This window comes from Pinus tabuliformis, chromosome 6 (assembly GCF_031772625.1).
Source record: "Pinus tabuliformis cultivar Carrire ecotype Pingquan chromosome 6, CPIR1, whole genome shotgun sequence".
NCBI lineage: Eukaryota > Viridiplantae > Streptophyta > Pinopsida > Pinales > Pinaceae > Pinus > Pinus tabuliformis.
The window spans coordinates 1188365034-1188376185 of record NC_142292.1 but is presented as its reverse complement, the minus strand read 5'-3'; the positions used below and the strand labels follow the sequence as shown (position 1 = coordinate 1188376185).

At 38.7% G+C, this 11152-nt stretch overlaps 1 pseudogene; it reads right to left on the bottom strand.

Moving 5' to 3' along the window:
- Positions 1-6333: 6333 nt before the first annotated feature.
- On the bottom strand, positions 6334-9835 carry LOC149263006 (putative phospholipid-transporting ATPase 9 pseudogene; annotated as a pseudogene).
- Positions 9836-11152: the final 1317 nt, after the last annotated feature.

The window sequence follows — 11152 nt, the reverse complement described above, 5'->3', positions numbered from 1 at the left end:
TTTCTCAAATCTGGTTTTTCTTTTGTCATATATTCCAACAAAAGCATGCACTGTCCTTAAAAGTAGAAGTTGAAAAGAAGAATTGAATTTTTCCAATAACTGATTGTTTTAACTCCATAGCCCAATGTTGCATTGGCTCCATAGCCTAGTTGATTAAGGCATTGGTCTACTTATCCTAGAGTCTGGTTCTTGGCAACTCCTTATGAGGAGTCATCCCACAATACGAGCTTATGTTGTCACCTAAAATGGTCCTCCCTCCAACCTTGGTTTAGCCTGCAGAAGCCGCTTTGGGTTAAATTATCCATATCGACCAACTAGTGTATTTAAATGTATGAAGTCACTTGGATATGTTTTTTGATGTCATTTATCATCATGGAGTTGGCAGAACTAATTCAAAAATCCATAAGGACAAAAACTAGGCTTTGACATGTGGGATCCAATTTGGATGAACCGGCCAAGTGATTAAGTTGAATCCAAGGAGTGACTTTTACATGTTTTTAAGGCCATTGATCCTTATAAAGCTGATAAAATCCACTTATGAGCTCCAGAAGTACAAAATGCAGCTATTAAAAATCCCACCAGATTGTCCTGTTTCTTCTTCTGTTTAAATATTATATCAAAAAGGTGTCAAACGCTGTATCATGCAACAAGTCATTAGAAAGCTCTCCGTGTCTACCACACACTGCTTCTGATGGGGGGTGATTCTGTTTCTATATGCAGTAGACATAGCAATATGAATCCCACAAACCAAGAGGTAACCCAATTTTAATGATTTTTCTGGGCATTTCCAATGCAAAAGTCAGTTGGTCAATGTTCTCTCGTCAGTCCACCAAACAAGAAACGGTCCTAGAAGATAGTTGATGAGGGCAGGGGCTACTTATGAAACAGTTTTTTCGGGCCAATGCGAAGCACACAGACCAAGAAAATTCTGGAAACCTAAATTAAGCTCGATTGATCATCTCTCGATTTGTGGTGCTTGGAACCCATATCTGCCCCAGGGTTTTCTAAGTTTGGGCCTGAGGATGATTTGTCTTTGTTTCAAGGGACCAAGATGCATTATATGAAATTTTTGCAGACAAACTTTTCCCACAAATTTCAATTGCTAAGTTCTCTATCTCTGCTTTATCAATTGAGAAATACCCCGAAGAAAATCTCAGTCTTCCCAAGGCTGATCCTTGACAAAAATTTCACAACATGAGATTGACCGTAGCTCCCATACTGAGCAAACCAAGTTTGTGGCTCTCCCTTTCCCTTTTGCAGGTTGCATGATGCATTATTTTGCATGAATCCAACCCGCATTGGCAAAGCTTCGGCTAAGGGAATATACCTGTGCGATTGGTGTTAGCATCAATCAGGTAGAAGGCTGTCACTTTGTAAATTAACCATAGTCATCGATTTTCCCATGGTGATTCAAAGCCATTCATCATTAATTTTTTGATGAAAGGAGGGAGAGTTCAGGTGAAAAATGTTGCAAGCCTTCTCCACCATTCAATTTAAAAATAAATGTGGCCAGGATTTGGGAAGCACGGATGGTTCAAAGGATGCAAAGGATGGCAACTACAGCAATAGAGTCATGTGCATAAAGGCAAAAGGCAAACCAATGTGCCATTTGAAGTGGGATCCGTTTGGGGTGAGTTCAAATAAGTTAAAAGTTATATGGTGGCCCCTCTTTAAGCATCCACCAAACTGCACCATTTAACTTCATTTTGCACCACCCCTTAAAAAGGTTAATAATAAATAATAACAAAGTTGTTTTTATCAATACCAAGTAGATTTAGGTGCTAATGATAAAGTGTAAGTGAGTTTATAAAGGCAAAAAATGTTTGGGTTCTACACACCCACTACAAAATGCTGCTACGGTTATAGAAAAGAACACAACACCACCACCTAACACCCATGTGTGCTTCATAAAATGAAGCACTACTAAGATATATTAGCACTAATTAAAAAGTGCAACTGGAAAATTAGAGGGAAATGAGCTCTTGGGTGCAAAACACACCAGCTTGAAGAAGCTACTACAGCCAGTTTTGAAGACTAAGACAGCAACACTAATGCAGCCCCAAATTAAAGGCAAAGCAGTTAGGGTATAACATTTTAATATAACTAGATCTAACAAAAGGAATAAAGTGAGGCATGTGATTGGTTGAGAGGAAATCTGGTGTAAAAGATTTTGGGGTCTCATGTATTCTTCCCAAAATCTATATGAGAGTCATTTTTTCCTCATTGCAGGAATCAAAGATTCAAATCAGCAGGAAACGAGTATGAATTAAAGAAAGGAGGCCATTAGAGATTGAATATCTGCCTAGGAACATTACTCTCTCTGCAAACGTAAGTAGCTATTCCTTTCTTTTTCTTCCATCATTCTCATTCTTCCTGCATGCCCAAGAGGCAAATTGTAATCATTGTATGAACCCAAACACCAGGCTGGCTCAAAAAAGTGTATGTGCCCTTCCAAGACCCAATTTGCACCGTCCTAGAAGAATATTTTAGTGAAGAATGCCATGGATCAGTGGTGAATCCCATGTGCCATGCTACCTCAACTTAGAAGGAATGAGCGTAGTGTACCTAGGGAATAATATGGGGTACCTAAGGAGGGGGCCTGTTACCCACCAAAAAGTGGGTAACCCCTAGGAGAAAAAGTTCCCCAACTTTGGACAGCCAACCAGCTAGCAGCCCTATGAAAGTCAGCACATAAAATTATGCTAGGACTCTCCACCTATTGCTCCAGTCAGATCTCTCTCCCATCTGCCACTTCTTCCTTAAAGGAGGAGGGTCATCTATCGGCAAGTACTTTAGCGGTTAACCATACTTGCAATTGTGTGCTTTCATTTAATGTTATGGGTATACTAATATGGACGACAGGGCAAGCTAGATGATTGACCGATCTTGATTTTATCACTGTTCCCACACTACAACTAGGAGGTTAGTCTCTGACTCTAGTCCAGTGGGACCTACTCTAAGGCCTAAGGGTTTAGGAATCGCACTAATACGAAAGCAATGATTGATGTAGTCCAAGATAATCCATACTTACCACTTTCCATCTTTCCCTATTATCCATATCCATTCTTCGAGCAATGATTGGTCATTGGGATTGGCACCCTTCATCCGCATCCTTGAGTCAGGGCCCAGAAACTTGGCCCCAAAGGTTGATACAACTAAAAGAAAGTTAAAAACGTATCAATCCACAATAAAGAAAAATGTAAAAATGCAAAAGATGGTTGGGACATTATTTAGCACATGACAAAAAGCCTAGCACGAGCTCTTCCCCCCTCATTAGCCATCACCCAATTTCTCAAGCATTTAATGTTTCATCTAAAGAAAGGAACTCTTGAAAGTCCCAACCCTAATGAGCAAAGAAACTACTACATCTTAAAGGGGTAATAAGATACAAAAGCAAGCTTGGGCTCCTAAGCTATGCACCAAATAAAGACAAATCAGTGAAGTAAAAGTCACACCAAAGAGGTGGAAAAAGCAAGATGAGGAAAGGGGTAACTAACGCCACCATGATTGCTCCCTCCTTACATCTATACACTCAGGATGTTGGACTATGGAATCAAAAGCTTCTTTTGCGTATTAGTATTAAGTGTACCAAGTCCATCTAAGGATATCCCAAATATCCACATCATTCATATCTACAGCATAAAAAATCTAAATGCAACACATTTATCCATGGTAAGCTTCAAATCTTTAAAAAATTGAATAGTCTCATCCTCTTCCTGTGTGATTTGAATATGCTTTGTGGCAACTTGCAATCTTTTAGCCAAGATAATATTAATGACATTTTAGTTGCAACTAGGGTTAATGGAAAGTGAAACAAGGACCTTCTCTTGCTAAATACATCCATGAACTTGTAATAGGAAGGTTGTGCATAAAAACAAACCCTTGGTGCTCTTTTTATCTTTTTTCCCAACATGAGGCCACCTATCTCAAAGTACTTTTTCAAAGGTTGCAATTGATAATGCCATCAATTTGTCATGGTTAAGAAGCTTCCACCATAGGGCAACATCATCTTTAAGACTTGCACAAAATTTCCACCTTTTCCCCATATCAACTTCCTTTCTTTTATATATTCATCAATAGTATGACTATCATATTTTCCTGTAAAATACACCTTACTTGTTGAAACCCAAAACTAGAACTAGGCTTTATAAAATAACTTACTTTTCAATAGAGCTCCTTTATGCAGCCAGGGTTTGAGGCAACTAATGTAAAATGATCATAACCTGGGAAATATTTCCCTGATTCGCTATTATGACTCCAATTATAAAATGCCATGGCCACTCTGCATCTACTAGCACCAATTGATCGAAATCCGGTCATTTTATTAAAAGATATTTGATCTGCAATCTGTGCAACCATTACCAGAAATACACTAAAATAGTTGATTTCAAATCAATGATAACTCTACTTCCCAAACTTTGATTCGAATGATTTTTTTTTGAATTTGGGTATTTTTTCGAGATGAACATATAGCTACAACCAATTTCTTTAGATTTTGCATACAAAGTTTCAGAAAATTATCTAAAGGTTGTCATCCTTCTTTTCCTTTGAAAAAATTGCAAAAAAGAAAAGAAAAGAAAAATCTTTCCTTTTTCGGCCCAAGAAAGAGATTTGATACCAATTGTGTAACTCAATAGATCTGAAAACGGAAGACAGACATTAACTTGAACATAATAGATCCACACAATAGATAACAAAAGAATGAACACAAGAATTGTAGAGAAAACCCTTAAGGAGGGGTAACAGCATTAATTATTCATCAAGGAATGAGGTTACTCCACAAAGAACACTTACTACAATTACATTATGTTTCACAAGACATCTCATTACATCACTTATGCTTTCTTTATATAGTTCTATCTATGTAATATCCCCCTTAGGGAGATTACCCTTGGGATGCAATTGTGAGTTAGGATTTTCAATAACACATGAAAGAATTGTGTTTCATAACAGTGTTACACAGTGTTACTTGGGAACAGGAGCGAAAGCGGCGAGCGGGAGCGACATTTTCAGAAGCTCCTGGTTTGGGAGCGAATCCCGTAGCGTTTTTTATATAATATATATATTTTTATATTTTTTATATTTTGATACATATATGTCAACAAAAACATGTAGAATAATGAATTAGATATAAAAAACATAAAAAAACATAGATTGAACCATATAACAACAATCATCTAGAAGTTATAATCTTCATCAACCACGTCCATAGTTAGTAACATACAACATATTGCGTCTCATGATTCATCAATCTTAAAGTTTCAAGCCTTCAAAATTCGATATATAACATTTATCATCATTGATCACCAAAGTTGTACTTGTAAGCTAAGTGTAACCATTACAACAAATAATATCTAACATGAAATGAAATGTTATAAAATAAAATGAAATGAAACAACTTTCAACTTTCATGAAGCATCATATTCATAATTCATTACTAATTGAGTTATAATTGCCAACTTCAAACTTAAATTGTCATATATTGTCTAAAAAAATATCATAATAAATATGAAAGAGTCAATAGTTATAAAAACTACTAGAAACTAGAAAAGAGAAGTAAATCTATTATCTATTTCTTATGCTTGAGCCTCTTGCCACCACTAGAAATGTCTAATTTTTTAGTCTTGTTGGAAAATCAAGATCTTTGTCATTAATATCACCCTCTAAGCATTAATATCCAGAGGTATCTTTGTCATTACCTTTGTATCTGTATAGGGATCTTTGTCATTAATATCACCCTCTAAGCATTAACATAAGATAGAAAAAGCATAGCATGTCAAGTCAAGATTTTGTTTGAGTGATGCGTACATTTTTAGGAGGGTCATGATAGAGAAGTTCGACAACCAATGTCACTAACATCAAGGTACATAGAGGGATTGGTGCTCTTGATTAAATACGAATTCCATACCCTAATACATGACAAAATTCAATGGAAACATTGCAATCCCCCAATCCTGAAATCCTGAAAAACTGATAAGTCTGCTGGATTTTGAATGAAATCTAAAATTCTACTTTCTCCATGGTAATGTTAAAAATTTAAGTAGAAGGATGAAAATGAAGATTAAGGAGAATGTCACTTTTACTTAAACATTACCATGAATAGCATATCAATACTAGGGACATAGACTTGATCATTAAGCTGCCCCAATCAAAAATTATTTGTTTCTTTCAAAAAAAATTGCATTTCGAACATTGCTAAAAAAAAAATTGCAAAAAAGGCAAAACACTCCCGAAAAGGCAGGGAGCGAAAAAAAATTTAGGGAGCGCGCTCTCGAGTCGCTCCCCACGGAGCGCGGATTGGGAGAGGGATCGAGAGGGGGGAAGGCGCTCCCCCACAACATTGGTGTTACAAAACTCATCAATCTATAAAACAGTGCTCATTTTTTATTGAATGCACAACTAGTATAATCAAGAATGCAAACAACAATTGATTCCACTAGCAAACACTATAAAGTAGGGTTGAATCAACAAACAAGTCACAGACTTACAAAGATCAATAGTCTCCTAATATTGTTATCAAAACATGATTTTTTAAGCTTACAACTCTAGTCGTCCCTCTTGTTACCACAACTCATATCAGCAGGCCATGTTGCTGCCTTTCACCCATATTCACCCTTACTACCTCAGTCTTTAGTGCAACCAGCACTTGAATTTGCCCTTAATCCCTCGTCGTCTCCTGATTGTGGCCCTTTTGGTCACTCGTTGCATCAAAAGAATGCTTCTTGCCTTTTGCTCCCCCAGAAAGTCAGACCGTTGCCTCAAGAAGACATGTACCAGCCCTCACTGCCTTTGTAAGGTAAGTATTAGTCCTTTGTTACCTCAAGAAGACAAATCTAGCTCCTCGTTGCCTCATAAATGCAATCTTCAAGTCCTCGTTGCCCCAGAAAGGCAGTCTCTAACCCTCGCTGCGTCAAAAATTGGGTCCCAACCCTTCACTGCCACAAAAGGTAACATTCAGTTCCTCACTCACTCAAAAAGGTAGTCTCTAACCCTCAATGTCTCAGAAGAATGGCTCTCAACCCTTTGTTGCCACAGAAAGGGAACCTTCAACTCCTCATTGCCTCATAAAGTACTTTACCATCCCTTTGCTGCCACAAATAGAAAAACTCCAATCCTTCATTGCCTCAAATGTTATAACTCAGCCAGAATTTGGACTTGGTCCTTTAGCAAGAGAAAGTGGAGGGATTGGCCATGGTGGAATCTTTCACCACCAAAACCAATTGAATAAAAAGGGCCTTGAAACCCTCCAAGAACCTCAGCCCAAAATCAAAAAGAATAACAATCCATGATGATCATAATGACTCTTCTCCATTCCTCTTATAGATTTTCTTTGGGGCTTTTCCCTCCTAAATTCAATTTTCAGTGACCAGCAAGTTTCCCTCCATTTGCCCCAAATTTAACTTTCATTGCAAGTTTCCCTCCATTTGCCCCAAATTTAATTTATATTATCTAATGTTACCTAAGTAACATTAAATAATAATAGTAGCCTACGGGGTTAAATAGGCTACTATGTCTTCCCTTTGGGCAATTAATTTGAAGAGGACATTACAGTTCCCCCTTCCCAACACTGTTTGTCCTCAAGCAATTGCAGATTCGAATGTTGCAAGATCTGTTCCCCTTCCCACATGAAATAATTGATGGCCATTACTGTCCAAACAATGCAAGTATACATGGTTGCTCCAAGGATCTCCATACCTGAAACTTGACCACCATGTCGAATTGCCTGATGCTTAAGGATGCTTGTAGAGAAAAAGAAAATTACGGTAGACCTACAAATCCCATTAAACATCCAGCCAAAAATCTAAGCCCAATGAAAGAGGATATTTTGCAGTACTTCCTGATACAAAAGTGGAAACATAATGGCCTGCATGCCTTCAACACCATTGATACCAATTCCAATATCTGCCTCCTGAAGCATGCCTACATCATTGGCTCCATCACAAATTGTTAATGTGGTTTTCTCGTTACCTTCCTTAGGCAGTCGTGTAACAAGTGCTTTCTGTTTTGGTAAGACTCAGCAGCAAATAACTAATGCACAGCCAATAGCCACACTTAGAAACTTCTCTTTAATCTCTTTCTCCAATGCTTATGACAATGACTTCCTGTCAATAATCAGTGTAACACATCATCATTTCCCATTACTGAACTCACTTACATTTGTCCATCGCTAATTTGTTTTCGTACACATTCCTTGGAGACATTTGAAATGACTTCCTTGTCTCCTTGTGCCTCTACTACATTTATCTCAGGTGTATCCAATGTGATCAATATTTGCCTCATTCCTTGTCTCAGAAAATTGCATGCAAATCCAATATTGATGGCAGTTTCCAATTTATCTCCAGTCAAAACCCAAAATTTAATACCAACCTATGCTAGTTTGTCAATGCATTGAGGAACCCCCTTCTGCAGGTTGTTCTCGACAGCAATTGCACCAACAAGAATCAATTCCTTTTCAATTTTGTCTGTGACAGCATCCACTTTTGCATCTCAGTCTGCACTTACAGTGTTTAATATTTATAGCCTCCATATATTCTTCATTCCAAATTTTGTACCTCTCTTCATCAAGCTTACAGTATGCAATTGCCAAGGTTCTTAACCCAGCATCAGCATATTTGCTTATATGAGTTCTTGTGGCTTCCCCAGACTCCTGTCCTTGCTCCTTTGACAATCTTTCAAAAATGACACTATCTGCATCCTTGCAAAATAGAAACAACTGATCCTCCTCATACCTTACTATCACAGACAACCTTTTTCGAGCACAACTAAACTCCAATACACTTAAGATTTTGTACTTGCTCTCTACCTGATCAAGAAGTTGGACCTGGTTCATGCAGCATAACACTTGTTTGTGTATGTTTGAAAATTCAAAGCCTCCCTTGCTGCTACCAAAAAGGTTGCTTCATCTGGTGACTCAACTTCGTAATTGATTTTACTAGTCTCTTCATCTTCGTCGTGGATTGCAGTTTGGCAAAATGGCCAAAATACAGGAAAACATGTGAATAACATCTGCATGTGGTTCCTGCTGCCAATGTCCATTCATGAGGCATTTGTCTTTGAAATTGAAACCTTTCATGCGAGGTTTCCTCTCCATCTCAGGACCGACTTGATCATTTATATCATTGTCTTCAAAGGACAAGTTCTACAGCTCTACAGCATCTTTTCCTAGCCTACTGTAATATCCCTGTCAGGAGATCTCCCTAGGGGAATCTCTCCAAAACCTAGTCATGCTTATTTAGCCATAACTGAATATCTGCCTAATACTACTAGCTGCTAACTCATGCTTCTGACTCGAAATTAGACATTATGTTGCGCAAGCTATATCTCCATGCTTGAATACAGCCTCCATTCTTTAGCTAATTGAGCTCGAGGAGCGCCACTGGACATGCCCCTCAACATTACCTTACTTCCATTTGAGACCCTGAATTCCATCTCCATTACCTGGTAGTTCATTGAGAACTTCCCCAACAAGTATAACCGTTGTACGCCCAATACAACATTGGTGTCTGCAAGAGCTACTACATAGAAGTCATCAGTAAATGTGTAGTTTCCCAGTATCACATTCAAGCATCGAACACTCTGTGTGCATGTCATGTTGTACCCACCAGCCACCACATAGTTAAAGCCCTCAAACTCTTTTGTGACAATACCTCACTTTGCCACCAAAGCTACATTGATGAAGTTGTGAGTTGCTCTGCCATTGACCATACTTGTGACTCGTTGTCCCTCTATGACCCCCCTAAGCCTAAAGGAGTAGTATATAAGGACTCCACAAAGAGTGGAGATAGTACCACCCTTAATTCTCGTACAAGGTCTCTTATCCTCTTTGGTTTCCTCATGGGACTGCCCCCCATCTAAACTGCTAGGCTCACTATTTGGTGCTGCCATTGTACTTCTTCATTGTTGTTGTCTGACATCACCTCAACATAGTGGACATTCCCTTGCCCAAGCATCTGTGACCTGGTTCCCATGGTTCCTTGCAACTAAAGAAGAGTTTCTTCCTTCTCAGCTGGCTCTGAGCCTCGTCATCCAACCTATCCTTCCCAGCCCACTCTCTCTGAAATGGCTTCTTATCTCTATTCTTCTAAGTGATGAGTGGTTTGGATGGAGATTTAGCTTTAGGTACTGCATCTTCCATGTCTTGTGTCCTAGTGACGGCATCTTGTAAGGTGGTGGGTTTGAAGGCCTTGACAAAACCACACAGTGGTTTAACTAAACATTTTGTGAAGAGCATGATTAGCTTTTGTTTTGATATGTCTGTCACCATAACAACTACTTGCTCAAATTTTGAAATGTAGGCATCTGGTGTTTCAGTTTACTCGAGTTGTGCTAGCTCCTTGAATTGTATCTTTGGATCCTCCCTCTCAAACCAATCTATCAATCTTTGTGTGAAGTCCACGTAAGAAGTAATGTTGGAATGTTCCGAGGTGACCAATTCATGGTACCACCATTCATGAGCTTCTCCTTCCAAATGCAAGGTAGTGAATTTGATGACCTTTGCTTCCAACATTTGGTTAAGTTGGACGTAAGTGTCTAACTTTTGTACCCAAGACCTTATCAAGTATTTGGGGGAACCATCAAAGGAGGGGATGGTCAATTTCCCAACCTGGCGCGATAGATCAAGTTTTGTTGTGTGCCCCTATTATGATCCCTGGGCCTATCTCCATATTTAATGCTATCGAACTCCGTAACAGGTCATAGTTGCGAACATCCTTTCCAAGTGACACATACTCTCGGAAATATTCTGAAAAATCTTCGTTTCGTTTTGTAGGTCCTTGATTTACAACTCCATGACCATCTAGAAACTGGGGTAGTGGAGGTCTAGGGTTCCTCCTATTGGTTTCCCCTATGTCCCATGGGTTCCCGAACACGAGGGTGGGGTTCTCGAACCTGTCCCAGGTTTTCGTCCCAAGTACCGGATTCGGGTTCGGGTGCTTTTGAGAAGAACCCATAAGAATCGGGTTCTTCTATGAAGAACCGGGTTCTTCATTAAAAAAAATTGGGTTCTTTTGTCTTGACGGGTACGGAGAATCCTAATGATGGGTGTTGGAACCCCAAAATCAGGTTCTTTTGGGTTCATTTTAGCTTTTATATTTTATTTTTAAATTAATTTAATGGGCTTCCCCTAATATTCTGGGTAGCTAGTTCCTCATCT